Source organism: Oncorhynchus gorbuscha, linkage group LG24 (genome assembly GCF_021184085.1).
Source record: "Oncorhynchus gorbuscha isolate QuinsamMale2020 ecotype Even-year linkage group LG24, OgorEven_v1.0, whole genome shotgun sequence".
NCBI lineage: Eukaryota > Metazoa > Chordata > Actinopteri > Salmoniformes > Salmonidae > Oncorhynchus > Oncorhynchus gorbuscha.
The window spans coordinates 10,877,294-10,903,560 of record NC_060196.1 but is presented as its reverse complement, the minus strand read 5'-3'; the positions used below and the strand labels follow the sequence as shown (position 1 = coordinate 10,903,560).

The 26,267-nt window shown below is 45.3% G+C and overlaps 2 protein-coding genes across 2 annotated transcripts in view; both read left to right on the top strand.

Moving 5' to 3' along the window:
- LOC124012438 (zinc finger protein 606-like) overlaps positions 1-26,267 on the top strand; it is a 1,040,669-nt gene that overhangs the window by 692,279 nt on the left and 322,123 nt on the right. The gene's annotated exons all lie outside the window — the stretch shown is intronic.
- The window catches only part of LOC124012437, a 971,157-nt gene that overhangs the window by 658,943 nt on the left and 285,947 nt on the right, over positions 1-26,267 (top strand). The window lies entirely within an intron of this gene.

Here is a 26,267-nt window from a genome sequence, read left to right as displayed (position 1 = left end):
AACCAATTCAATTGACCACAGGTGGACTCCAATCAAGTTGTAGAGACATCTCAAGGATGATCAATGTAAACAGGATGCACCTGAGCTCAATTTCGAGTCTCATAGCAAAGGGTCTGAATACTTGTGTAAATAAGGTATTTCTGTTTTTCTACATTTGCAAAAATGTCTGAAAACCTGTTTTCACTTTGCATTTTGGGGTATTGTGTGTAGATTGCTGATGAAAAAAGATATTTAATACATTTTAGAATAAGGCTGTAACGTAACACAATGTGGAAAATTCAAGGGGTCTGAATACTTTCTAAAGGCACTGTCTACAGTAAAAGTACTGAACCTAGAACGACCCCTGCGGGACACCTTTCGTTTTGTCCAGAAAACGTTATTTAACACCATCACCATCACTTTGAGTTCCATCCGTTAAGTAGTTTTTTAAACGAGCTTTATGCAGCCTGTTCTAGGCCAATTGAGGAAAGCCTCTGAATTAGTAGTGAGTGATCAACAGTATCGAAGGCCTTTGACAACTCTATAAAGACGGCAGCACAATGTTGCCTTTTATTCATACAGTTAACGACATCATTTATAACAAGGGATGCAGAGATGCTATGACCTGGTCTAAAGCCGGACTGATGAACATTCATAGATAAGAAAGATCTTAGCTTCTAATGTTTTTGCTAGACAAGAAAGTTTAGAGATAGGGCAATAGTTATCTAGGTCATAAGGGTCACCACATTAATGAACAGGGAGTACAAGAGCTGCCTTCCAAACTTTGGGAATAGTACCAGATATAGTAGTCAGGTTAAAGATATGGTTAATTATTTTGCAATCAGGGGGGCAAAGAAGTGGATTTTTTGTACATCAATCTACTGGAAAATCCTTTTTAATCCTTATCATATGAAGAGAAATTACAGATAAAACATATCGATGCTCATCGGCCATTGGACATAAACATTACTCAACAAGTTGGAAATCACATTCAACAATGAGTGGTTTGGAATGAGTCAGTAGCTAACTGCAATCCTGCTATTCAGTGGAGTGGTTGTGGGGTCCCAAGTTTGGGTTTAAGGGTCTCTTTTCCAAGCTTAAAATAATAAACATTCAGCACTGGCCATGTCGTCAATCCAGCGTGACTTCTGCTGCACTCAAAACAACTGGAAACTCGGAAATCTCAGACTTCAGTGAGTTCAAGAAAACGAGCTCTGACTGGAGAAAATACATTTTGAATGGTCATCCAACTTGGAATTGCAACTCGAGAACTCTGGCATCTTTCTAGAGCTCCAACCTGAAGATCACTGACATCACGATCAAACCTTGTTTTTTTCTAAGTTCCCAGTTGTCCTGAAAGCACCATAAATCCAGAGAATGCCAGACTGATGACAAAGTTTGATGACAAAATTTGCCCACAAAGGACCGCCGCGCCACTTTCCTGTTCAAGTAAGCACAGCACATCAAGATGAGTCCAAACATGTCTTACATGCTGCTGCATAAATTGTGTAATATGCCAGGGAGATATGTATACTGTAGCTAAGAAGTAATAGTAAGTGCGTGTTGTGTAGTAAGCTGTTAGTGGCCCATGTGCCTCACCATAATAATTTGCCCCCCACCCCCCTAATTTCGCCTACTGTTCAGACTTGGGGTTGCACATGTAGCCTATAGCCTGTTTTAGATAAATGTTTTCAATTAATAGTGTAAGAGGTTTCATTGTCTGCTTATATGCCCCCTTTATTTATCCTACGGTTCTGACTTTGTGTACAGGGAGAATACAGTAAGAACTGCCCATGTTCTGAATTATGTCGCTCTACATTTCAGAAGTGCTGAACAAATAGTTATATTGACTACATCCGTTGTTGCTCGTTCATTAATGTCTTAATCGAAGTTACGGCTTGCCTATTATCTTCTCGTCGTCCCCCTATTCCATAGTTTGTACATCTCAATTGTCAATAGAAACCACATTTGGTTAAGCAAGTCAGCCATATCAGCTATGTTTTATTAAAAGGCCAGATGCGACTCAGCTGAAAGCCAGGTGTAGCATTGGTAAGGTGTTGGGACTGCTGTTGGGACTCTGCTGTTGGGACTCTGCTGTTGGGACTCTGCTGTTGGGACAGCTTTATGTAGGCCCTAAAAGTGTGTGGGCACCGTTTGTCACCGTTATAGTGCAATAATGTGTTGTGGATTTGCTGGCATGCATCTGTAACAGAAATCAATTGTACTCTCCTTGCGTTCTTTTGTTCAGCCAGTTGTCCCAGTTGAGCATTATTTATTATCTGTAATTAAATAGGAAACAGCAAGTTAGTTGTGCAGGGCTTAATGATGCTGATGACTGTCGATGGTAAAATCCCTTGCATCACATTTTCATACTGGGCATAAACAAAATGAAAAAATACAATACAAAATATAACATGTGTAAATACCTGTAGTTAAATAGGAAACAGCGTGTTAGTTGTGTAGGGCTTAATGATGTTGATGGCTGTCGATGGTAAAATCTGTAGCATGAAAACAACTGTGTTAGCAGTGAGCATATGTGAGCATTACATCGGCGCATTCTAGTGTCATGAAGTTGGCCTGGGGGTAGGTTTATGACAGTCATAAATACCTCTTCCCCCCTTTTTCCTCTCTCTACCCTACTGATGTTACATTTTCAATACCCTTGGTCAACATAGAGATTCTGGGAACATCAGAAGGTGGGGGGAAATGAACTATATTCTGGTAATCCGACCAATTGAACATATGTGGTGGTACTTAATGAATATGATGTCAGTTCGGTCGTCATCTGAGACATTCTCATCAATGATAAGATGACAAACTCTACAGTGGAAAGTCTACACAGAGTTATCGGATTCACATGAAATTGTTGTTCAATTTAAATGTTTGAATATGAAAGTATTCGTGATGGGATGAAATATGATTTTAGCTTCTAAAATGTGAGATTTGGGTTTTCATAAGGTAGGGCTCTGTTCAATCAGTGGCCCGCCCCTGTGAAGGGACATGGGCTATAAAACTTTTCAAACACGCTCTCCTCTCCCTTCCTATATAAAGCCTTGATGACAATATAACCTCCAATATAATGTTCGCGATCTCCCCCTATCTGCAAGCGGAGCCAATAACAACACGCCTTATTGTCATAAGAATTGAACCAACCAATAAGAATGCTTGAACATTAAATACACATTTCTTTAGAGGCAAGTGGAAACATAACCAACCCTGTTACACATCTAAAACATATAGTTATTGTTTTGCCCCGCCAAGATTTACATGCTAAAATTGCCACTGATGGGTAGTAATTAATACACAGATTCACCAGTAGTGAAGAGGGAAGAGCAACAAACTGACCATAGTTATTTAAACCACCATTTCTCTCAAATAATTATGATTAAAAGCATCAGGTATCACAAGTTTTTCAATAATGATGTCAGAGTCTGACAAAACATACTTTAAAAAACAGGCAGAAAAGGAGAGGAATTTGCATGCTTTGTTTAATTAACTGTTTTCCAAAATTTAGAAGGATTACCTCTATAGTCAGAGATAGAGCTTATAAAGTAGTGTGATTTAGCTTTCGTAATCAAGATAGCACATATGTTTTTAAGTTGTCTGAAAGATTGCCAATCAGCTGCAGAGTCAGTTTTGCTTCATTGAACCAGGCCTGCGGCCTCATTTATAAAACGGACATATGATCAATTTTGATCTTAAGTGTGACTTATGCTGAAAACCATGTGTAAGTAGTTATTTATAAAACCTTACTTTTTTAAAGAAATTATCTTATCTCTACGCAAAGTCTAGACTTGGCGTAAGGGATTTTCCTGCTGGTTATGCATGGCAATTTTCTTACCTTTGCAGTTTAAGGTCAGACCATTTCTTGTTTGGCTTTGCTAGTCAACCCACTATTTAGTCCACCAAATAATACGTGTTTGCCTGTCTTCAATCTTCTCCACCATTGCCGTGATCTCATCTTCCAAAAAGTTTGCTTTTCTCTTTTGGTCCATGGCAATTCCTGACTAAACCCTCATTTGTTCTAGCATTCTATAAGTGGAATCGCTGATTGTAAGGCACGTTCAGGTGCCGTCAATTTTAAGTTAATTTGAAAATTATAGATCACAGGTGCATAAGTTACAAATGGGCTTCTTAGGACTTGTGTAAGCAAGGGGTTTTATGATCATTATCTTTTATGAACTGAACGTAAGCACACTGTCGGAAATTATCTTACGACTAAGTTCAAGTATAAATCTAAGAACATTTTTATAAATGAGGCCCCAGGTTTCTCAGTTGAATAAACTCCGAAAGCTCTGGGGTATATCAATGATATGATTTGTCTTTAACTCTGTGTTGTTCAAAAGTGGCGTGTTATCAGCCATCAGCAAGGAGAATAAAAATAGAGGAGAAATGTTCCAGAGATAATTCAGGGACAGGAATACAGGAAACACTGGATAAATCACACTGGTACGAGTCGTGTTGAAAACCTTGAGCAATAAAGTTCTTAAAGTGTGTTGTGTAATTATTGTAATCCAAAGGAGATACTTTTACATTTCTTCAAAAAAAGTAAACTTTATTATTTAACTTCTTATGGCTGGGGGCGCTATTTTCACGTTCGGATGAAAAGCTTGCCCAGAGTAAACTGCCTGCTACTCAGGCCCAGAAGCTAAGATATGCATATTATTAGTAGATTTGGATAGAAAACACTCTGAGGTGAATGATGTCTGTGTCAGGGTTTACCAGAATTGGACCCAGAAGCAGACCAGGACAAGGAGAGTAGGAAGAAGGTGAGTATTTATTTACAAGTGAATGTGAATGGGTAGATATATCCAGGTGGCGTAGTGGGCAGCGGTGGTGAGTTGATGGGAGTAAATAGGTGGATCCAATGAGGTAGCGGAATCCTCCGACGACCAGGCTGGAATGGGGTAAATGATCCGGGTGAGTAATGTTCATGGCTAACGATCCGGCAGGGAATGGATGTCAGGTCAGAGCTTTTGAAGGGGAGAGGTGATGATCAGGACAGGTGTGCAGATTACTGATGGGATACAGGTGCGGGTGAACATCGATCTCCCAACAAGCTAATTCGCCCGGCAACCAGACAGGGTGCGTTCCAGGACACCGGAAACACACTCCAGGACAGAAACACAGGCAAACACAGACTCAGGAAGCGGGATTCGTGACAGTACCCCCCCTCCGACGAACGCCACCGGGTTGGCTCTCTCCGCCTGACCATTAGATTGTGGGTGAAATCCAGAAGTGAGACTGACTGTAGCTCCAATAGCCAAACAGAAGGATCTCTAGACAGCAGAGGTAAACTGAGGACCACGGTCAGAAACAATGTCACTGGGCAATCCGTGGACCCTGAAAACCTCCCTAACCAGGATCTCGAACGTCTCCGTGGCAGATGGAAGCTTGGAGAGAGGGACAAAATGAGCAAACTTGCTGAATCTGTCCACAATGGTCAGAATGACCATGTTCCCAACAGAAGGGGGCAATCCCGTGACAAAATCCAGGGCCAGATGCGACCAAGGTCGCCGAGGAATAGGTAGGGGGTGAAGAAGCCCAGTGCTGGGCCGATTGGTACTTTTGTTCTGAGCACAAACAGGACATGCGGCAACAAACCCCCGGGTATCTTCTCCCATGGCAGGCCACCAAAATCGTCTGCGCAGTAGCGCCATAGTTCAAGCAACGCCAGGGTGACAAGCTATCTTGTTGGCGTGGGACCACTGAAGAACAGCAGAACGGACCGACTCAGGCACGAACAACCGACCGGGTGGACCGTTACCGGGGCCTGGCTGCGTCCGAAGGGCCGCCATCACATCCTCCTCAATCCTCCATGTAACGGCTCCCACGACAAGGTTCTGGGGAAGAATCGTCTCAGTCTTGGCCCCACTCTCATCCGTCTTGGAGAACATCCGGGACAAGGCGTCCGCTTTGCTGTTCTTCGACCCAGGTCGGAACGTCAGGGAAAAATTGAAGCGTCCAAAAAACAAAGCCCACCTGGCCTGACGGGAGTTGAGACGTTTAGCTGATTGCACGTAAGCCAGATTCTTGTGGTCAGTCCAGACCACAAACGGTTGCTCCGCTCCCTCCAACCAGTGACGCCACTCCTCCAAGGCAAGCTTCACAGCGAGAAGCTCCCGATTACCCACATCGTAGTTTCTCTCAGTTGGTGAAAGACGACAAGAGTAGAAGGCGCAGGGATGGAGTTTACTGTCAGTGGAGCTACGCTGGGACAGGATGGCGCCCACCCCCACATCAGACGCATCCACCTCAACAACAAACTGACGGGAAGTGTCAGGTTGAGAGAGAATCGGCGCGTTGGTGAATCGGCTCTTCAAGTTCAGAAATGCTCGGTCTGCCTCAGGAGTCCAACAGAAAATTCTGGTGCAAGACGTCAGAGCAGTTAAAGGGGCGGCTACCCGGCTGTAATCACGGATAAACCTCCGATAGAAATTCGCAAATCCCAGGAATCTCTGGAGCTGCAATCTCGTACCGGGAAGGGGCCCAATCACGAACCGCCCGAACCTTCTCTTGGTCCATCTTGATCTCATCCCTGGAGATGATGTACCCGAGGAAGGATGTAGTGTGGGCGTGAAAATCACACTTCTCTGCCTTCACAAACAGACGGTTCTCCAATAACCGCTGCAGGACCTGCTTAACATGCTGGATGTGGCTGGAAAGCTCCTTGGAGAAAATCAGGATGTCATCCAGGTAAACGAACACAAACAGACCGATCATATCCCTCAGCACGTCATTCACCAAACTTTGGAACACTGCTGGAGCGTTGGAAAGTCCAAACTGCATCACCTGGTACTCGAAATGTCCCATAGGTGTATTGAATCCAGTCAACCACTCGTCCCCCTCTTTGATCCGAACCAGATGATACGCATTGCGTAGATCAAGCTTCGTAAACACAGTAGCACCCTGTAAAGAATCGAAAGCGGAGCTCATCAAGGGCAAGGGGTACTTGTTCTTGACCGTAATATCATTCAACCCCCGATAATCAATACACGGTCGAAGAGAGCCATCCTTCTTACTCACAAAAAAAATCCAGCTCCCAGGGGTGATGACGAGGGACGAATGAGACCTGCAGCAAGAGACTCCTTTATGTAGGTCTCCAGGGCTTCCCGCTCAGGTCGAGAAATACTGTATAACCGTCCCTTGGGAAAGGCAGCTCCAGGGAACAGCTTAATTGTACAATCATAAGGTCGGTGGGGAGGAAGTGACTGAGCTTTCTGCTTACTGAACACCTCACCCAACTCGTGATATGTTTCAGGAACCAGGGACAAATCAGGAGGAGCAGACTCACTGACCCGACTGGGGACAGCATGAGAACAGGCAGTCCTGAGGCAGTTAGCATGGCACTCAATGCTCCAACTAGTTACCTTACCAGTCACCCAATCGAACGAAGGATTGTGTTCTCTTAGCCAGGTGTATCCAAGAACCAGAGGAACATGGGGGGAAGGCAAAATGAAAAAAGAAATAACCTCTGAATGATTCCCCGACAACAACATCTTAACCGGTTCAGTCCTCATAGTGATCCGTGCCAGACTACTGCCGTTCAGAGTGGTTGCTTCAATGGCTTCCGGTAATTGCTCCTTGGAAAGCCCCAGCTGTTCCACTAAGTCGGCATCAATGAAGCTGTCATCGGCACCTGAATCGATGAAAGCGTTAATCGCAAAACTCTGATTCTTATTTATGAGGGTAGCAGGAAAACGAGGTCTGACAGGGCTCTTGAGAGGTTGAAACTGGCTCGCTAACAAACCTCCCAAACTTAACGAGCCGAGCAGTTTAATGGGCGCTGAGGACAAACGGAGATGTAATGTCCCGAGCTACCACAGTAGAGGCAGCTGTTGGTCTCACGTCTACGTTGGCGCTCGTCCTTAGTTAACCCGTGCCGCCCCACTTGCATAGGTTCAGGATCTGGCGGCAGGACTCCTCCACTAATCCCGTGTGAGGGAAAATGATCAACCCGTTCTGGTCCACTTCCTGACCCGAATGGTAACCGAGTCTCAGATTGATTAGATGGACCCCACTGCTTCTCCCTCCTTCTCTCTCGGACTCTATTATCTACCCGAATAGCTAAGGTGACCAAACTATCTAGGTCACTAGGCTCTGGATAGGAGATCAGCTCGTCCTTGAGTTGCTCCGACAACCCCTGGTAAAAAAACGCTTGTAGTGATTCCTCATTCCAACCACTCTCCACAGCCAATGTCCTGAATTCTATCACAAAGTCTGCCACACTGCGAGCTCCTTGGCGAAGAGAGAACAAACGTTTAGCTGCGTCCTTACCTCGGACTGGATGGTCAAAAAGCTTTCTCATCTCTGCCGTGAAACCATGGTATGAAGTCATGCATGTGTCCCGTCGTTCCCAAACAGCTGAAGCCCATTCCAGAGCTCTACCACGCAGCAGCTCAATAACAAAAGCTATCCTAGCCTTATCTGTGGCGTAAGAGTAGGGCTGCAGATCAAAACCTAACCCACACTGTAAAAGAAATGAACGGCATCCTCCCAGATCTCAATCGTACTTCTCCGGTGTCGGCACCTTGGGCTCACGGAAGGAACCCGCTCCCGAATCGGCAGGTGACATGGGTGAAACAGGTGGTGGATGATCCGCCGGCAACCTGAGCTGATCCTGGATACTCGTTAATCTATCCGATAAGTTCCGGATTGAACCCGCTATCTCGTGTAGCGTCGTGTTGTGTTGTCCCAACATCTTCTCCTGCTGGGTAATTGTATGGCAAACGGAGTCCAGGTCCGCTGGGTTCATCACTGGCCGGATCGTTCTGTCAGGGTTTACCAGAATTGGACCCAGAAGCAGACCAGGACAAGGAGAGTAGGAAGAAGGTGAGTATTTATTTACAAGTGAATGTGAATGGGTAGATATATCCAGGTGGCGTAGCGGGCAGCAGTGGTGAGTTGATGGGAGTAAATAGGTGGATCCAATGGGGTAACGGAATCCTCCGACGACCAGGCGGGAATGGGGTAAATGATCTGGGTGAGTAATGTTCATGGCTAACGATCCGGCAGGGAATGGATGTCAGGTCAGAGCTTTTGAAGGGGAGAGGTGATGATCAGGACAGGTGTGCAGATTACTGATGGGATACAGGTGCGGGTGAACATCGATCTCCCAACAAGCTAATTCGCCCGGCAACCAGACAGGGTGCGTTCCAGGACACCGGAAACACACTCCAGGACAGAAACACAGGCAAACACAGACTCAGGAAGCGGGATTCGTGACAGTCTGTGAGTATAACAGAACACATATGGCAGGAAAAATCCTGAGAAAAAATCCAACCAGGAAGTGGGAAATCTGAGGTTTGTAGGTTTTCAAGTCTTTGCCTATCCAAGATAGTGTAAATTTGGTCCAATTGCACTTCCTAAGGCTTCCACTAGATGTCAACAGAGAGAATAAGAGCTGTTTGACTAAGGGGTCTGGCAGAATGCCATGAGCTAAGTCAGGCGTGCGGCCTTGAGAGCGAGGTCTGTTCCTTTTAATTTCTAAAGACAAAGGAATTGTCCAGTTGAAACATTATTGAAGATTTATAATAAAAACATCCTAAAGATTGATTCTATACATCGTATGACATGTTTCTGAGAACTGAAATATAACTTCTTTGACTTTTCGTCTGGACTTAGTGCTCGCGCGTTGTGCATTTGGATTACTGGACTAAACACGCAAACGAAAAGGAGGTATTTGGAAATAAATGATGGACTTTATCAAACAAAACAAACATTTATTGTGGAACTGGGATTCCTGGGAGTGCATTCCGATGAAGATCATCAAAGGTAAGTGAATATTTAGAATGCTATTTCTGATTTGTTGACTCCACAACATGGCGGGTGTCTGTATGGTGGCTGAGCGCTGTACTCAGATTATCGCATGGTGTGCTTTTGCCATAAACATTTTTTGAAATCTGACACAGCGGTTGCATTAAGGAGAATTATATCTTTAATTCTATGCATAACACTTGTATCTTTTATCAACATTTATGATGAGTATTCCTGTAAATTGATGTCGCTCTCTGCAAAATCACCGGATGTTTTGGAGGCAAAACATTACTGAACACAATGTAAACTCAGATTTTTGGATATAAATATGAACTTTATCAAACAAAACATACATGTATTGTGTAACATGAAGTCCTATGAGTGCCATCTGATGAAGATCATCAAAGGTTAGTGATTAATTTTATTTATATTTCTGCTTTTTGTGACTCCTCTCTTTGGCTGGAAAATGGCTGTGTTTTTAAGTGACTAGGCGCTAACCTAACATAATCAGATGGTGTGCTTTCGTCGTAAAGCCTTTTTGAAATCGGACAACAAGTTTACCTTGAAAATGGTGTATAATACTATATATATATGTTTGAGGAATTTTAATTATGAGATTTCTGTTGTTTGAATTTGGCGCCCTGCACTTTCAATGGCTGTTGTCAAATCGATCCTGTTAACGGGATTTCAGCCGTAAGAAGCATTTAATAGGAAAGTCCATCCTTCTGGATATTCATGACAAACAACAGATGTGTGGAATGTGTCACAAGGTTACTAATAATTCACAGCAAACATTATCTGCTGTAAATACTGTCCTCATTGTGTAGAAACCAGGGTCTGGCCCTGAGTCATCTCTCCCTGGTACCCTAAAGAACAGAAACATTAACTCATGCTATGGAATGCGGTCTCTTTAGGATTATCACCCAAAGACATTGTAAATCTTCTACCAGTGTGAAATCTCCCAGAAGCCCATCCTCAGTAGAACACACATAGATGAGTGTTCTAACCACCCCTTATTCTGTTGCACAAAACAACCATTTGATGCAATTACAGTATTATAACAATCTTGTAATTTCTATTCTGACAAGTGTTTCTTCTTTATCAGACGAGGATTTGATTTTTGTAGTTTAGTATCTCAAATGCACACTATGTTTGTGGTTTCCCTGCCAAATTACTTTTAAAACGATGTCGCGGGTGAAAATTTATTGATCGCGTGTTGCGGATTTTTGTGCAAGATCTAAATTGTACCACGTCATATTTTTGTACAAATATTTCATTGTGACCTGCTGCTGACTATCAGGCAGTGAGGCAGCCTGTTACTGAGCAAATGGGTGGTGTTGAGGGTTGTAGGGGTATGTCTGTGTTGAGAGAGCACTACAGCATGCAGTTTAGTCCACTGTTTGCTGAGTCATGTGACTGAGTGGAGACAAAGCAGCAGGAGCACGTTGTGACAACGTTTTACCAGTAGGTAGGCTATTTAACTTTGTCATTATGCACCAGTGGAAATTAGAAATGGAAGATGGAACTCCCTTGCGTTCTTCTGTTATGGGGAAAAGTCCTCAATGAAACTGACATTAAATGTGGAGAATTATACATTTGCATCTATTGGCCATCAAGTAGACTATTAATTTATATGCCATTGTAGGCTACTGTAGGCTGCCATTTGATACAATAAATATGTTGAAATGACTGTCACTGGAGTCATTGCAAATCATTTTGTGCCACTTGTGTATCCTACCTGGAGCTGGCAAACTGATTTAATAAATAGACTATAACTTCAGTGTATTGTTGTTGTAGCCCTGTGTTATTATGCAATTATTAATGGTCATGTTTAGTTAATTAAATTGTAAGTCATCAATGTTCTATCGCAATTGCCGATCAGTTGTTAGAACGCATTAGACTGACGGTAGCAGTCAGTCAGATTGGGCTACAGGTAAAAAAAAAAAAGAACACTGGCTCTTGCTGAAAAGCATATTCCTTTCGAATAGGCTACATATTACTAATATTCTTTTCAGTGATTGAAATTATGACCCCATCCTCAGTAGCCTATTCCAGCAGGCTATTGGGAAACACAAGCACTTCTTACCTCGAAATTGCCAAACTATTCATTTTAAATAAATTAGTCTGTTAATTTGAACTAAGCAGGCTGCTAAATCGTTCAGTTTACATCTTGCCTACGTTTTGCCTAGGCTAATTTAGACATTCTGAAGATGTAGGCCTATCAGAGGCTATAGGCTACCTGCATCTTTCTAGGCGAACCATGGCAACATTGAAATACAATCATAAATCCAGATTTTAGTCTGTAGCCTATGCCTATTGAAATGACAAGTCAATCTGGCAAATGGGCAATGCATAACGGTATGAAGTCTTAACATCTGGCACATAACGGCATAATTGCCAGAAATTAGCCTAACATTTGTTTTTTTAAGTTTGTCCGTGTTTCTTGCTCAGGGATTTCGAGTTCCTCTGTCTAACTTTCATCACTCAAACTCTCCTGTTGGATTCATCTATAGTTATGCACATGCACAAAAGGGATTTATTTAAAATTAGAAACCGGGTTCGATCCCTGAATACTGATTGGTTGAAAGCTGTGGTGTATATATATATATATATTATAATTCCAAGATGGCGTAGCAGTCGGACGTCTGTTTTGTCTCGTCTCGTCCCGTCCTGTCTCGTGTCTATATCGTTTTCTTCGTATCTATTCAGTATATATTAAAAAATAAATATCTCAATTTCCAATAATGGACTGAACATACTCTCCTGCAACCCGCCTCACCCAATGTGATACAGATCTGCTATTTTTTATACTTTAGAACCGGAACCCCCATCAGAAGCTAGCCAGCTAACTAGCTACTAGCGGTCATCACCATTAACTCGGACATCAGCCAGCCTCAGCCCGGTCAATTCCTGCCAGTATGCACAGCGCAATATCAACCCAGAGCATATCAGACTGCTTTTTCCCTACCACATCTCCGGATTCCTACCGCAAGCTCTGAACCTTTAAACCAGATCATCGCAGCTAGCTAGCTGCTATCCGATTGGCTACTCCTGGCTAACGTCTCTGTCCAGAAGCAAGCACCAGTTAGCCTTGAGCTAGCCTCGAGCTAGGCCCATCTCCCGGCTAGCCGAAGAGGTCCATCAGCCAATTCCTGGGCTACAATACCTCTTTTGCCAATTGGCCTGGACCCTTTACTGCCGACTCGGAGCCTCGCCGATAGCCATACCCTTTAGCCGTACCCTTATTATACTCCTCCTTTGTTTACATTTGGTGATGTAGAGGTTAACCCAGGCCCTGCAGTCCCCAGCATCACTCCCATTCCCCATGAGCTCTCATTTGTTGACTTCTGTAACAGTAAAATCCTTGGTTTCATGAATGTTAACATTAGAAGCCTCCTCCCTAAGTTTGCTTTATTCACTGCTTTAGCACACTCCGGCAACCCGGATGTCCTAGCCATGTCTGAATCCTGGCTTAGGAAGGCCACCAAAAATCCTGAAATTTCCGTCCCTAACTATAACATTTTCCGACAAGATAGAACTGCCAAAGGGGGCGGAGTGGCAATCTACTGCAGAGATAGCCTGCAGAGTTCTGTCATACTATCCAGGTCTGTGCCCAAACATTTCGAGCTTCTACTTTTAAAAAGTCTCTCACCATTGCTGCTTGTTATAGACCCCCTTCAGCCCCCAGCTGTGCCCTGGACACCATATGTGAATTGATTGGCCCCCATCTATCTTCAGAGTTCGTAATGTTAGGTGACCTAAACTGGGACATATTTAACACCCTGGCCGTCCAACAATCTAAGCTAGATGCCCTCAATCTCACACAAATTATCAAGGAACCTACCAGGTACAACCCTAAATCAATAACCATGGGCACCCTCATAGATATCATCCTGACCAATTTGCCTTCTAAATACACCTCTGCTGTCTTCAACCAGGATCTCAGAAATCACTGTCTCATTGCCTGCATGCATAATGGGTCCACGGTCAAACGACCACCCCTCATCACTGTCAAATGCTCCCTAAAACACTTCAGCGAGCAGGCCTTTCTAATCGATCTGGCACGGGTATCCTGAAAGGATGTTGATCTCATCCCGTCAGTAGAGGATGCTTGCTTGCTCTTCAAAAGTGCTTTCCGCACCATCTTAAATAAGCATGCCCTGTTCAAAAAATGTAGAACTAAGAACAGATATAGCCCTTGGTTCACCCCAGACTTGACTGCCCTTGACTAGAACGAAAACATCCTGTGGCGTTCTGCATTAGCATCGAATAACCCCCGCAATATGCAACTTTTCAGGGAAGTCAGAAACCAACATACTCAGTCAGTTTGGAAAGCTAAGGCTAGCTCTTTCAAACAGAAATTTGCATCCTGTAGCACTAATTCCAAAAAGTTTTGGGACACTGTAAAGTCCATGGAGAATAAGAGCACCTCCTCCCAGCTTCCCACTGCACTGAAGATAGGAAATACTGTCACCACAAATACATCTACGATAATCAATCATTTTAATAAGCATTTTTCTACGGCTGGCCATGCTTTCCACCTGGCTACACCTGGCCAACATCCCAGCACCCACCGCAGCAACTTGCCCAAGCCTCCCTCCCCGCTTCTCCTTCACCCAAATCCAGATAGCTGATGTTCTGAATGAGTGGCAAAATCTGGATCCCTGCAAATCAGCTGGGCTAGACAATCTGGAATCTCTCTTTCTAGAATTATCTGATGAAATTGTTGCAACCCCTATTACTAGCCTGTTCAACCTCTCTTTTGTATCGTCTGAGATCCACAAAAATTGGAAAGCTGCCACGGCCATCCCCCTCTTCAAAGGGGGAGACACTCTAGACCCAAACTTTTATAGACCTATATTCATCCTGCCCTGCCTTTCTAAAATCTTTGAAAGCCAAGTTAACAAACAGATCACCGACCATTTAGAATCCCACCATACCTTCTCCACTATGCAATCTGGTTTCAGAGCTGGTCATGGGTGTACCTCAACCACGCTCAAGGTCCTAAACTATGTCATAACCGCCATCGATAGAGGACAGTACTGTGCAGCCTTCTTCATTGACCTGGCCAAGGCCTTCGACTTTGTCAATCACTGCATCCTTGTCGGCAGACTCAATAGCATAGGCTTCTCAAATGACTGCCTCGCCTGGTTCACCAACTACTTCTCAGATAGAGTTCAGTGTGTCAAATCGTAGGGCTTGTTGTCCGGACCTCTGGCAGTCTCTATGGGGGTGCCACAGGGTTCAATTCTCGGGCTGACTATTTTCTCTGTATATATCAATGATGTCGCTCTTGCTGCTGGTGATTTTCTGATCCAACTATACGAAGACTACACCATTCTGTATACATATGGCCCTTCTTTGGACACTGTGCTAACAAAGCTCCAAACGAGCTTCAGCGCCATACAACACTCCTTCCGTGGCCTCCAACTGCTTTTAAATCCTAGTAAAACTAAGTGCATGCTCTTCAACCGATTGCTGCCTTTTTATGTCTCTATTTCGTTTGGTCAGGGTGTGATTTGGGTGGGCATTCTATGTTCTGTTTTTCTATGTTTTTGTATTTCTATGTGTTGGCTGGGTTTGGTTCTCAATCAGGGACAGCTGTCTATCGTTGTCTCTGATTGGGAATCATACTTAGGCAGCCTTTTTCCTTTCTGTCATTGTGGGAAGTTGTCTTTGTTAGGGGTACTATAGCCCTTGTAAGCTTCATGGTCATTTTTGTTTTTTCTGGTTTTGTTGGTGACATTTTAACAAAAACAAAAAAAAATGTACGCTCACCACACTGCACCTTGGTCTCATTCCAACGACTAGGTAAACTAGGTAAAGCCCCGCCTTATCTCAGCTATCTCTGGTCACCATAGCAACGCCCACCCGTAGCACGCACTCCAGCAGGTGTATTTCACTGGTCATCCCCAACTCCAACACTTACTTTGGCCGCCTTTCCTTCCAGTTCTCTGCTGCCAATGACTGGAACGAATTGCAAAAATCACTGAAGCTGGTGTCTTAGATCCCCCTCTCTAACTTTAAGCATCAGCTGTCAGAGCAGTTTACCGATCACTGTACCTGTACACAGCTACCTCATCCCCATAGTGTTACTTATCTTATTGCTCTTTTGCACCCCAGTATCTCTACTTGCATCATCATCTGCACATCTGTCACTCCAGTGTTAATGCTAAATTGTAATCATTTCGCCCCTATGGCCTATTTATTGCCTTACCTCCCTACTCTTCTACTGTCATGTTTTGTCTTATATTGTCTTGTCATTATGCTTTCCCTTCTGTTCGTTTCCCCCTGCTGGTCTTATTAGGTTCGTTCCCTTTTTCTATCCCTCTCTCTCCCCCTCCCTCTCTCTCCTCTCTCTATCCTTCCGTTCCTGCTCCCAGCTGTTCCTCATTCTCCTACTCACTCATTTAGTCTTTTCACACCTGTCCCCTATCTTGTCCTCTGATTAGAGTCCCTATTTCTCCCCTTGTTTTCCGTTTCTGTCCTGTCGGATCCTTGTATGATGTTCGCTGTGCTGTGTCATTGTCTCGCCCTGTCGTGTCTTGTCTCCTTCAGATGCTGCGTGTGAGCAGGTGTCTGAGTCTGCTACGGTCGGTGCCTTCCCGAGGCAACCTGCAGTTAATGGTCGAGTCTCCAGTCTGTCCTCGTCACTACGAGTGGATTTAAGTTTTTTCATGTTTTGTTTTCTGCTTTGATTGTCCAGGAGTATTGCTTTTATCCTTTACTGGAATAAAGACTCTGTTTTCGCCAAGTCGCTTTTGGGTCCTCATTCACCTGCATAACATCTACATTTGCACACACTGTACACAGATTTTTCTATTGTGTTATTGCCTGTAGGTTGGTTTATGTTGTTGTTTTTGTCGCACTGCTTTGCTTTATCTTGGCCAGGTCACAATTGTAACTGAGAACTCGTTCTCAACTGGCCTATCTGGTTAAATAAAGGTAAAAAAATATATATATTTTTTTTTACAAATCACACTGTGTACCATGGGTATGACAAAAAATGACTTCAAATAAAAAAATTGGGGTCACATACACATGGTTAGCGGGGTGAAATGCTTATGCTTCTAGATCTGACAGTGCAACAGTATCTAACAGGTAATATCTAACAATTCCACAACAAAACCTAATATCGAACAAATTCCACAACAAAATCTAATACACACTATCTAGTAAAGGAATGAGTTAAGAATATATATAGTTGAAGTCAGAAGTTTACATACACTTAGGTTGGAGTCATTAAAACTCGTTTTTCAACCACTCCACAAATTTCTTGTTAACAAACTATACTTTGGCAAGTTGGTTAGGACATCTACTTTGTGCATGACACAAGTAATTTTTCCAACAATTGTTTACAGACAGATGATTTCACTTATAATTCACTGTATCACAATTCCAGAGTGTCAGCAGTTTACATGTTATGCAGGTGAATGAGGACCCAAAAGCGACTTGGCGAAAACAGAGTCTTTATTCCAGTAAAGGAAATAGGCAATACTCCTTGACAATCAGAGCAGAAAACAAAACATAAAAAACTTAATTCCACTCGTAGTGACGAGGACAGACTGGAGACTCGACCATTAACTGTAGGTTGCCTCGGGAAGGCACCGACCGTAGCAGACTCAGACACCTGCTCACACGCAGCATCTGAGGGAAACAAGACACAACAGGGCGAGACAAAGACACAGCACGGCGAACATAATACAAGGATCCGACAGGACAGAAACGGAAAACAAGGGGAGAAATAGGGACTCTAATCAGAGGGCAAGATAGGGAACAGGTGTGAAAAGACTAGATGATTGAGTAGGAGAATAGGAACAGCTGGGAGCAGGAACGGAACGATAGAGAGAGGAGAGAGAGGGAGGGAGAGAAAAAAAGGGAACGAACCTAATAAGACCAGCAGGGGGAAACGAACAGAAGGGAAAGCAAAATGACAAGACAATATAAGACAAAACATGACAGTACCCCCCCACTCACCGAGCGCCTCCTGGCGCACTCGAGGAGGAATCCTGGCGGCAACGGAGGAAATCATCAATCAGCGAACGGTCCAGCACGTCCCGAGACGGAACCCAACTCCTCTCCTCAGGACCGTAACCCTCCCAATCCACTAAGTATTGGTGACCCCGTCCCCGAGAACGCATGTCCATGATCCTACGTACCTTGTAAATAGGTGCGCCCTCGACAAGGACGGGGGGAGACGAACGGGGGTGCGAAGAAAGGGCTTGACACAGGAGACATGGAAGACAGGATGGACGCGACGAAGATGTCGCGGAAGAAGCAGTCGCACAGCGACAGGATTGACGACCTGGGAGACACGGAACGGACCAATGAACCGCGGAGTCAACTTACGAGAAGCTGTCGTAAGGGGAAGGTTACGAGTGGAAAGCCACACTCTCTGGCCGCAACAATACCTAGGACTCTTAATCCTACGTTTATTGGCGGCTCTCACAGTCTGTGCCCTGTAACGGCAAAGTGCAGACCTCACCCTCCTCCAGGTGCGCTCACAACGTTGGACAAACGCTTGAGCGGAGGGAACGCTGGACTCGGCAAGCTGGGACGAGAACAGAGGAGGATGGTAACCCAGACTACTCTGAAACGGAGATAACCCGGTAGCAGACGAAGGAAGCGAGTTGTGAGCGTATTCTGCCCAGGGGAGCTGTTCTGCCCAAGACGCAGGGTTTCTAAAAGAAAGGCTGCGTAGTATGCGACAATCGTCTGATTGGCCCTTTCTGCTTGACCGTTAGACTGGGGATGAAACCCGGAAGAGAGACTGACGGACGCACCAATCAAACGACAGAACTCCCTCCAAAACTGTGACGTGAATTGCGGACCTCTGTCTGAAACGGCGTCTAACGGGAGGCCATGAATTCTGAACACATTCTCGATGATGATTTGTGCCGTCTCCTTAGCGGAAGGAAGCTTAGCGAGGGGAATGAAATGTGCAGCCTTAGAGAACCTATCGACAACCGTAAGAATCACAGTCTTCCCCGCAGACAAAGGCAGACCGGTAATGAAGTCTAAGGCGATGTGAGACCATGGTCGAGAAGGAATGGGAAGCGGTCTGAGACGACCGGCAGGAGGAGAGTTACCTGACTTAGTCTGCGCGCAGTCCGAACAAGCAGCCACGAAACGGCGCGTGTCACGCTCCTGAGTAGGCCACCAAAAGCGCTGGCGAATAGAAGCAAGAGTACCTCGAACGCCGGGATGACCAGCTAACTTGGCAGAGTGAGCCCACTGAAGAACAGCCAGACGAGTAGAAACAGGAACGAAAAGAAGGTTACTAGGACAAGCGCGCGGCGACGCAGTGTGCGTGAGTGCTTGCTTAACCTGTCTTTCAATTCCCCAGACTGTCAACCCGACAACACGCCCATAAGGAAGAATCCCCTCGGGATCAGTAGAAGCCACAGAAGAACTAAAGAGACGGGATAAGGCATCAGGCTTGGTGTTCTTACTACCCGGACGGTAAGAAATCACAAACTCGAAACGAGCGAAAAACAACGCCCAACGAGCTTGACGTGCATTAAGTCGTTTGGCAGAACGGATGTACTCAAGGTTCTTATGGTCTGTCCAAACGACAAAAGGAACGGTCGCCCCCTCCAACCACTGTCGCCATTCGCCTAGGGCTAAGCGGATGGCGAGCAGTTCGCGGTTACCCACATCATAGTTGCGTTCCGATGGCGACAGGCGATGAGAAAAATAAGCGCAAGGATGAACCTTATCGTCAGACTGGAAGCGCTGGGATAGAATGGCTCCCACGCCTACCTCTGAAGCGTCAACCTCGACAATGAATTGTTTAGTGACGTCAGGAGTAACGAGGATAGGAGCGGACGTAAAACGTTTCTTGAGGAGATCAAAAGCTCCCTGGGCGGAACCGGACCACTTAAAACACGTCTTGACAGAAGTAAGAGCTGTGAGAGGGGCAGCAACTTGACCGAAATTACGAATGAAACGCCGATAGAAATTAGCGAAACCTAGAAAGCGCTGCAACTCGACACGTGACCTTGGAACGGGCCAATCACTGACAGCCTGGACCTTAGCGGGATCCATCTGAATGCCTTCAGCGGAAATAACAGAACCGAAAAAAGTGACGGAGGAGACATGAAAAGAGCACTTCTCAGCCTTCACGTAGAGACAATTCTCTAAAAGGCGCTGGAGTACACGTCGAACGTGCTGAACATGAATCTCGAGTGACGGTGAAAAAATCAGGATATCGTCAAGGTAGACAAAAACAAAGATGTTCAGCATGTCTCTCAGAACATCATTAACTAATGCCTGAAAAACAGCTGGAGCATTAGCGAGACCAAACGGCAGAACCCGGTACTCAAAATGCCCTAACGGAGTGTTAAACGCCGTTTTCCACTCGTCCCCCTCTCTGATGCGCACGAGATGGTAAGCGTTACGAAGGTCCAACTTAGTAAAGAACCTGGCTCCCTGCAGAATCTCGAAGGCTGATGACATAAGGGGAAGCGGATAACGATTCTTAACCGTTATGTCATTCAGCCCTCGATAATCCACGCAGGGGCGCAGAGTACCGTCTTTCTTCTTAACAAAAAAAACCCCCGCCCCGGCAGGAGAGGAAGAAGGCACTACGGTGCCGGCGTCAAGAGACACAGACAAATAATCCTCGAGAGCCTTACGTTTGGGAGCCGACAGAGAGTATAGTCTACCCCGAGGAGGAGTGGTCCCCGGAAGGAGATCAATACTACAATCATACGACCAGTGAGGAGGAAGGGAGTTGGCTCTGGACCGACTGAAGACCGTGCGCAGATCATGATATTCCTCCGGCACTCCTGTCAAATCGCCAGGTTCCTCCTGAGAAGTGGGGACAGAAGAAACGGGAGGGATAGCAGACATTAAACACTTCACATGACAAGAAACGTTCCAGGATAGGATAGAATTACTAGACCAATTAATAGAAGGATTATGACATACTAGCCAGGGATGACCCAAAACAACAGGTGTAAAAGGTGAACGAAAAATCAAAAAGGAAATAGTCTCACTGTGGTTACCAGATACTGTGAGGGTTAAAGGTAGTGTCTCATATCTGATACTGGGGAGATGACTACCATCTAAGGCGAACATGGGCGTAGGCTTCCCTAACTGTCTGAGAGGAATGTCATGTTTCCGAGCCCATGCTTCGTCCATAAAACAACCCTCAGCCCCAGAGTCTATCAAGGCACTGCATGTAGCACCCGAACCGGTCCAGCGTAGATGGACCGACATAGTAGTACAGGATCTTGATGGAGAGACCTGAGTAGTAGCGCTCACCAGTAGCCCTCCGCTTACTGATGAGCTCTGGCTTTACTGGACATGAATTGACAAAATGTCCAGCAAGTCCGCAATAGAGGCACAGGCGGTTGGTGATCCTCCGTTCCCTCTCCTTAGTCGAGATGCGAATACCTCCCAGCTGCATGGGCTCAGTCTCTGAGCCAGAGGAGGGAGATGGTTGCGATGCGGAGAGGGGAAACACCATTAACGCGAGCTCTCTTCCACGAGCTTGGTGACGAAGATCTACCCGTCGTTCTATGCGGATGGCGAGTGCAATCAAAGAGTCCACACTGGAAGGAACCTCCCGGGAGAGAATCTCATCTTTAACCTCTGCGTGGAGTCCCTCCAGAAAACGAGCGAGCAGCGCCGGCTCGTTCCAGTCACTAGAGGCAGCAAGAGTGCGAAACTCTATAGAGTAATCCGTTATGGATCGATCACCTTGACATAGGGAAGCCAGGGCCCAAGAAGCCTCCCTACCAAAAACTGAACGATCAAAAACCCGAATCATCTCCTCTTTAAAGCTCAGGTAATTGTTAGAACAATCAGCCCTTGCCTCCCAGATAGCTGTGCCCCACTCTCGAGCCCGGCCAGTAAGGAGTGATATGACGTAAGCTACCCGAGCTCTCTCTCTAGAGTATGTGTTGGGTTGGAGAGAGAACACAATATCACACTGGGTGAGAAAGGAGCGGCACTCCGTGGGCTGCCCGGAGTAACAAGGTGGGTTATTAACCCTAGGTTCCGGAGGCTCGGCAGACCAGGAAGTAGCAGGTGGCACGAGACGAAGACTCTGGAACTGTCCAGAGAGGTCGGAAACCTGAGCGGCCAGGTTCTCAACGGCATGACGAGCAGCAGACAATTCCTGCTCGTGTCTGCCGAGCATGGCTCCTTGGATCTCGACGGCAGTGTTACGAGAATCTGTAGTCGCTGGGTCCATTCTTGGTCGGATCCTTCTGTTATGCAGGTGAATGAGGACCCAAAAGCGACTTGGCGAAAACAGAGTCTTTATTCCAGTAAAGGAAATAGGCAATACTCCTGGACAATCAGAGCAGAAAACAAAATATAAAAAACTTAATTCCACTCGTAGTGACGAGGACAGACTGGAGACTCGACCATTAACTGTAGGTTGCCTCGGGAAGGCACCGACCGTAGCAGACTCAGACACCTGCTCACACGCAGCATCTGAGGGAAACAAGACACGACAGGGCGAGACAAAGACACAGCACGGCGAACATAATACAAGGATCCGACAGGACAGAAACGGAAAACAAGGGGAGAAATAGGGACTCTAATCAGAGGGCAAGATAGGGAACAGGTGTGAAAAGACTAGATGATTGAGTAGGAGAATAGGAACAGCTGGGAGCAGGAACGGAACGATAGAGAGAGGAGAGAGAGGGAGGGAGAGAGAAAAAAGGGAACGAACCTAATAAGACCAGCAGGGGAAACGAACAGAAGGGAAAGCAAAATGACAAGACAATATAAGACAAAACATGACATTACATACATACACTAGGTTGACTGTGACTTTAAAGAGCTTGGAAAATTCCAGAAAATGATGTCATGGCTTTAGAAGCTTCTGATAGGCTAATTGACATCATTTGATGTCAAGTATAAACACCATGGGACCACGCAGCCGTCATACCGCTCAGGAAGGAGACGCGTTCTCTCTCCTAGAGATGAACGCACGTTGGTGCGAAAAGTGCAACTCAATCCCAGAACACCAGCAAAGGACCTTGTGAAGATGCTGGAGGAAACGGGTACAAAAGTATCTATGTCCACAGTAAAAAGAGTCATATATCAACGTAACCTGAAAGGCCACTCAGCAAGGAAGAAGCCACTGCTCCAAAACTGCCATAAAAAAGCCAGACTACGGTTTGCAACAGCACATGGGGACAAAGATCATACTTTTTGGAGAAATGTCCTCTGGTCGGATGAAACAAAAATAGAACTGTTTTGCCATAATGACCATTGATATGTTTGGAGGAAAAAGGGGGGCTTGCAAGCCGAAGAACAACATCCCAACCGTGAATCACGGGCTGCATCATGTTGTGGGGGTGCTTTGCTGCAGGAGGGACTGATGCACTTCATAAAATAAAATAATGTGGATATATTGAAGCAACATCTCAAGACATCAATCAGCAAGTTAAAGCTTGGTCGCAAATGGGTCTTCCAAATGGACAATGACCCCAAGCATACTTCCAAAGTTGTAGCAAAATGGCTTAAGGATGACAAAGTCCAGGTATTGGAGTGGCCATCACAAAGCGCTGACCTCAATCCCATAGTACATTTGTGGGCAGAACTGAAGAAACGTGTGCGAGCAAGGAGGCCTACAAACCTGATTCAGTTACACCAGCTCTGTCAGGAGGAATGGGCCAAAATTCACCCAACTTATTGTGGGAAGCTTGCGGAAGGCTACCCAAAACGTTTGACCAAAGTTAAACAATTTAAAGGCAATGCTACCAAATGCTATTTGAGTATATGTAAACTTCTGACCCACTGGTAATGTGATGAAAGAAAACATTCTCTCTACTATTATTCTGACATTTCACACTCTTAAAATAAAGGGGTGATCCCAACTGACCGAAGACAGGGAATTTTTACTAGGATTAAATGTCAGGAATTGTGAAAAACTTGGCTAAGGTGTATGTAAACTTCCAACTTCAACTGTAAGTATAAAACATATGCATGAGCAGTGACAGAGCAGCTAAGATGCAATAGATAAAGAATGGATTGTGAAGGATACAGTATATACATGAGATGAGTAATGCGAAATATGAAAACATTCTTAATAAAGTGGCGTTATTAAAGTGACGAGTGTTCCATTTATTAAAGTGGTCAATGATATATGAAGTCCGTAGGTAGGCAGACGCCTCTCTGTGCTAGTGGAGGCTGTTTAACAATCTGATGGCCTTGAGATTGAAAAACAGCTTCTATCTCTGTCCCAGCTTTGATGCACCTGTACTGACCTCGCCTTCTGGATGGAAGCGGGGTGAACAGGCAGTGGCTCGGGTGGTGGTTGTCCTTGATGATCTTTTTGCCTTCCTGTGACATCGGGTGTTGCAGGTGTCCTGGAGGGAAGGTAGTTTTCCCCCTGTGAGACGTCGTGCGGTGATACAGCCCGACAGAATGCTCTCAATTGTGCACCTGTAAAGGTTTGTGAGGGTTTTCGGTGACAGGCCCAATTTTTTCAGCCTCCTGAGCTTGAAGAGACGCTGTTGCACCTTCTTCATCACACTGTCTGTGTGCGTGGACCATTTCAGTTTGTCTGTGATAAGTACACAAAGGAACTTAAAACTTTCCACCTTCTCCACTGCTGTCCCGTTGATGTGGATAGGGGGGTGCTCCCTTTGCTGTTTGCTGAAGTCCACGATCATCTCTTTTGTTTTGCTGACATTGAGTGAGAGGTTATTTTCCTGACACCACACTCCGAGGGCCCTCACCTCCTCCCTGTAGGCTGTCTCACCGTTGTTGGTAATCAAGCCTACCACTGTTGTGTAGTCTGCAAACTTGATGATTGAGTTGTTGGCGTGCATGGCCACACAGTCGTGGGTGAACAGCGAGTACAGAAGGGGGCTGAGAACGCACCCTTGTGGGGCCCCAGTGTTGAGGATCAGCGGAGTGGAGATGTTGTTTCCTACCTTCACCACCTGGGGGCAGCCGTCAGAAAGCCCAGGACCCAGTTGCACAAGGCTGGGTCGAGACCCAGGGTCCCAAGCTTAATGATGAGTTTTGGAGGGTCCTATGGTGTTGAATGCTGAGCTGTAGTCAGCGTTCTTACATAGCTATTCCTCTTGTCCAGATGGGATAGGGCAGAATGCAGTGTGATTGGTAACATCTGTGGTAACCAGTTTATAATAACAATTAGGCACCCTGGGGGTTTGTTGTCAATATACCACGGCTAACGGCTGTATGCAGGCACTCCGTGTTGTCATGCTTAAGAACAGCCCTTAGCAGTGGTATATTGGCCATATACCATACCCTCTCATGCTTTATTGCTTAATCATAGCAGTCAAAAGAGTTAAATCGACATCCATTGATGGAAAATGATCTGGCAAGGTTAATTAGTTTATATCTTGTAAACAATAATTATTTTGATGAAAAACAAATTTAGCTTCTAACGTAGTTACAAGTTACATATATTCCTTCTTAATTAGCTTGAAAACAATGGAAAAATTGTTTATTGTATAAATGTGGCAACTTGCTGTGGGAAATAAAAATTGGCACATTTTCAGGCCCTTTGGCTGGATTTTGAATGGTCACTGGGCTTGAAATGTTTGCTCGACCTGGCAATCATGCCTGAGGGGCCCCCATGTTGAGTGAGGGTCAGCGTGGTGGATGTGTTGTTGCCTACCCTCATCACCTGGGGCTTTCCTGTCAGGAAGTCCAGGATCCAGTTGCAGAGGGAAGTGTTCAGTCCCAGGGTCCTTAGCTTAGTGATGAGCTTGGAGGACACTATGGTGTTGAACGCTGAGCTGTAGTTAATGGACAGCATTCTCACGTAGGTGTGCCTATTGTCTAAGTGGGAAAAGGCAGTGTGGAGTGCAATATAGATTGCGTCATCTGTTGGGGCTGTATGCGAATTGGAGTGGGTCCAGGGTGTCTGCGATGATGATGTTGATGTGAGCCATGACCAACCTTTCAAAGCATTTCACAGCTACAGGTGTGTGCTATGGGGCGATAGTCATTTAGACAAGTTATCTTGGCATTCTTGGGAACAGGAACTAAGGTGGTCTGCTTGAAATATGTAGGTATTACAGACTGGGCCAGGAAGAGGTTGAATATGTCGGACACTTGCCAGCTGTTCAGCGTATGCTGACTACGCGTCCTGGTAATCCGTATGGCCCTGCCGGCCATGTGAATGTTAACCTGTTTAAAGGTCTTACTCACGTCAGCTACAGAGAGCGTTATCACACAGTCATCTGGAATAGCTGGTGCTCTCACGTATGGTTCATCGTTGCTTTCCTCGAAGCGAGCAAAGAAGGCATTTAGCTCATCTGGAAGGCTTGACTCACTAGATAGCTTGTGGCTGGGTTTCCCTGTGTAATCTGTGATAGTTTGCAAGCCCTGCCACATCCGTGCGGATGTTGCCTGTAATCCATAGCTTCTGGTTGAGATATGTACGTAAGGTCACAATGTCATCAATGCACTTATGATTGATGTGGTTAACTCCTCAAACCCATAAGATGAGTCCCAGAACATATCCCAGGCTGTACTAGCAAAACAGTCCTATAGTTTACCATCCACAGGAAGTACAAGTGACTCGTATT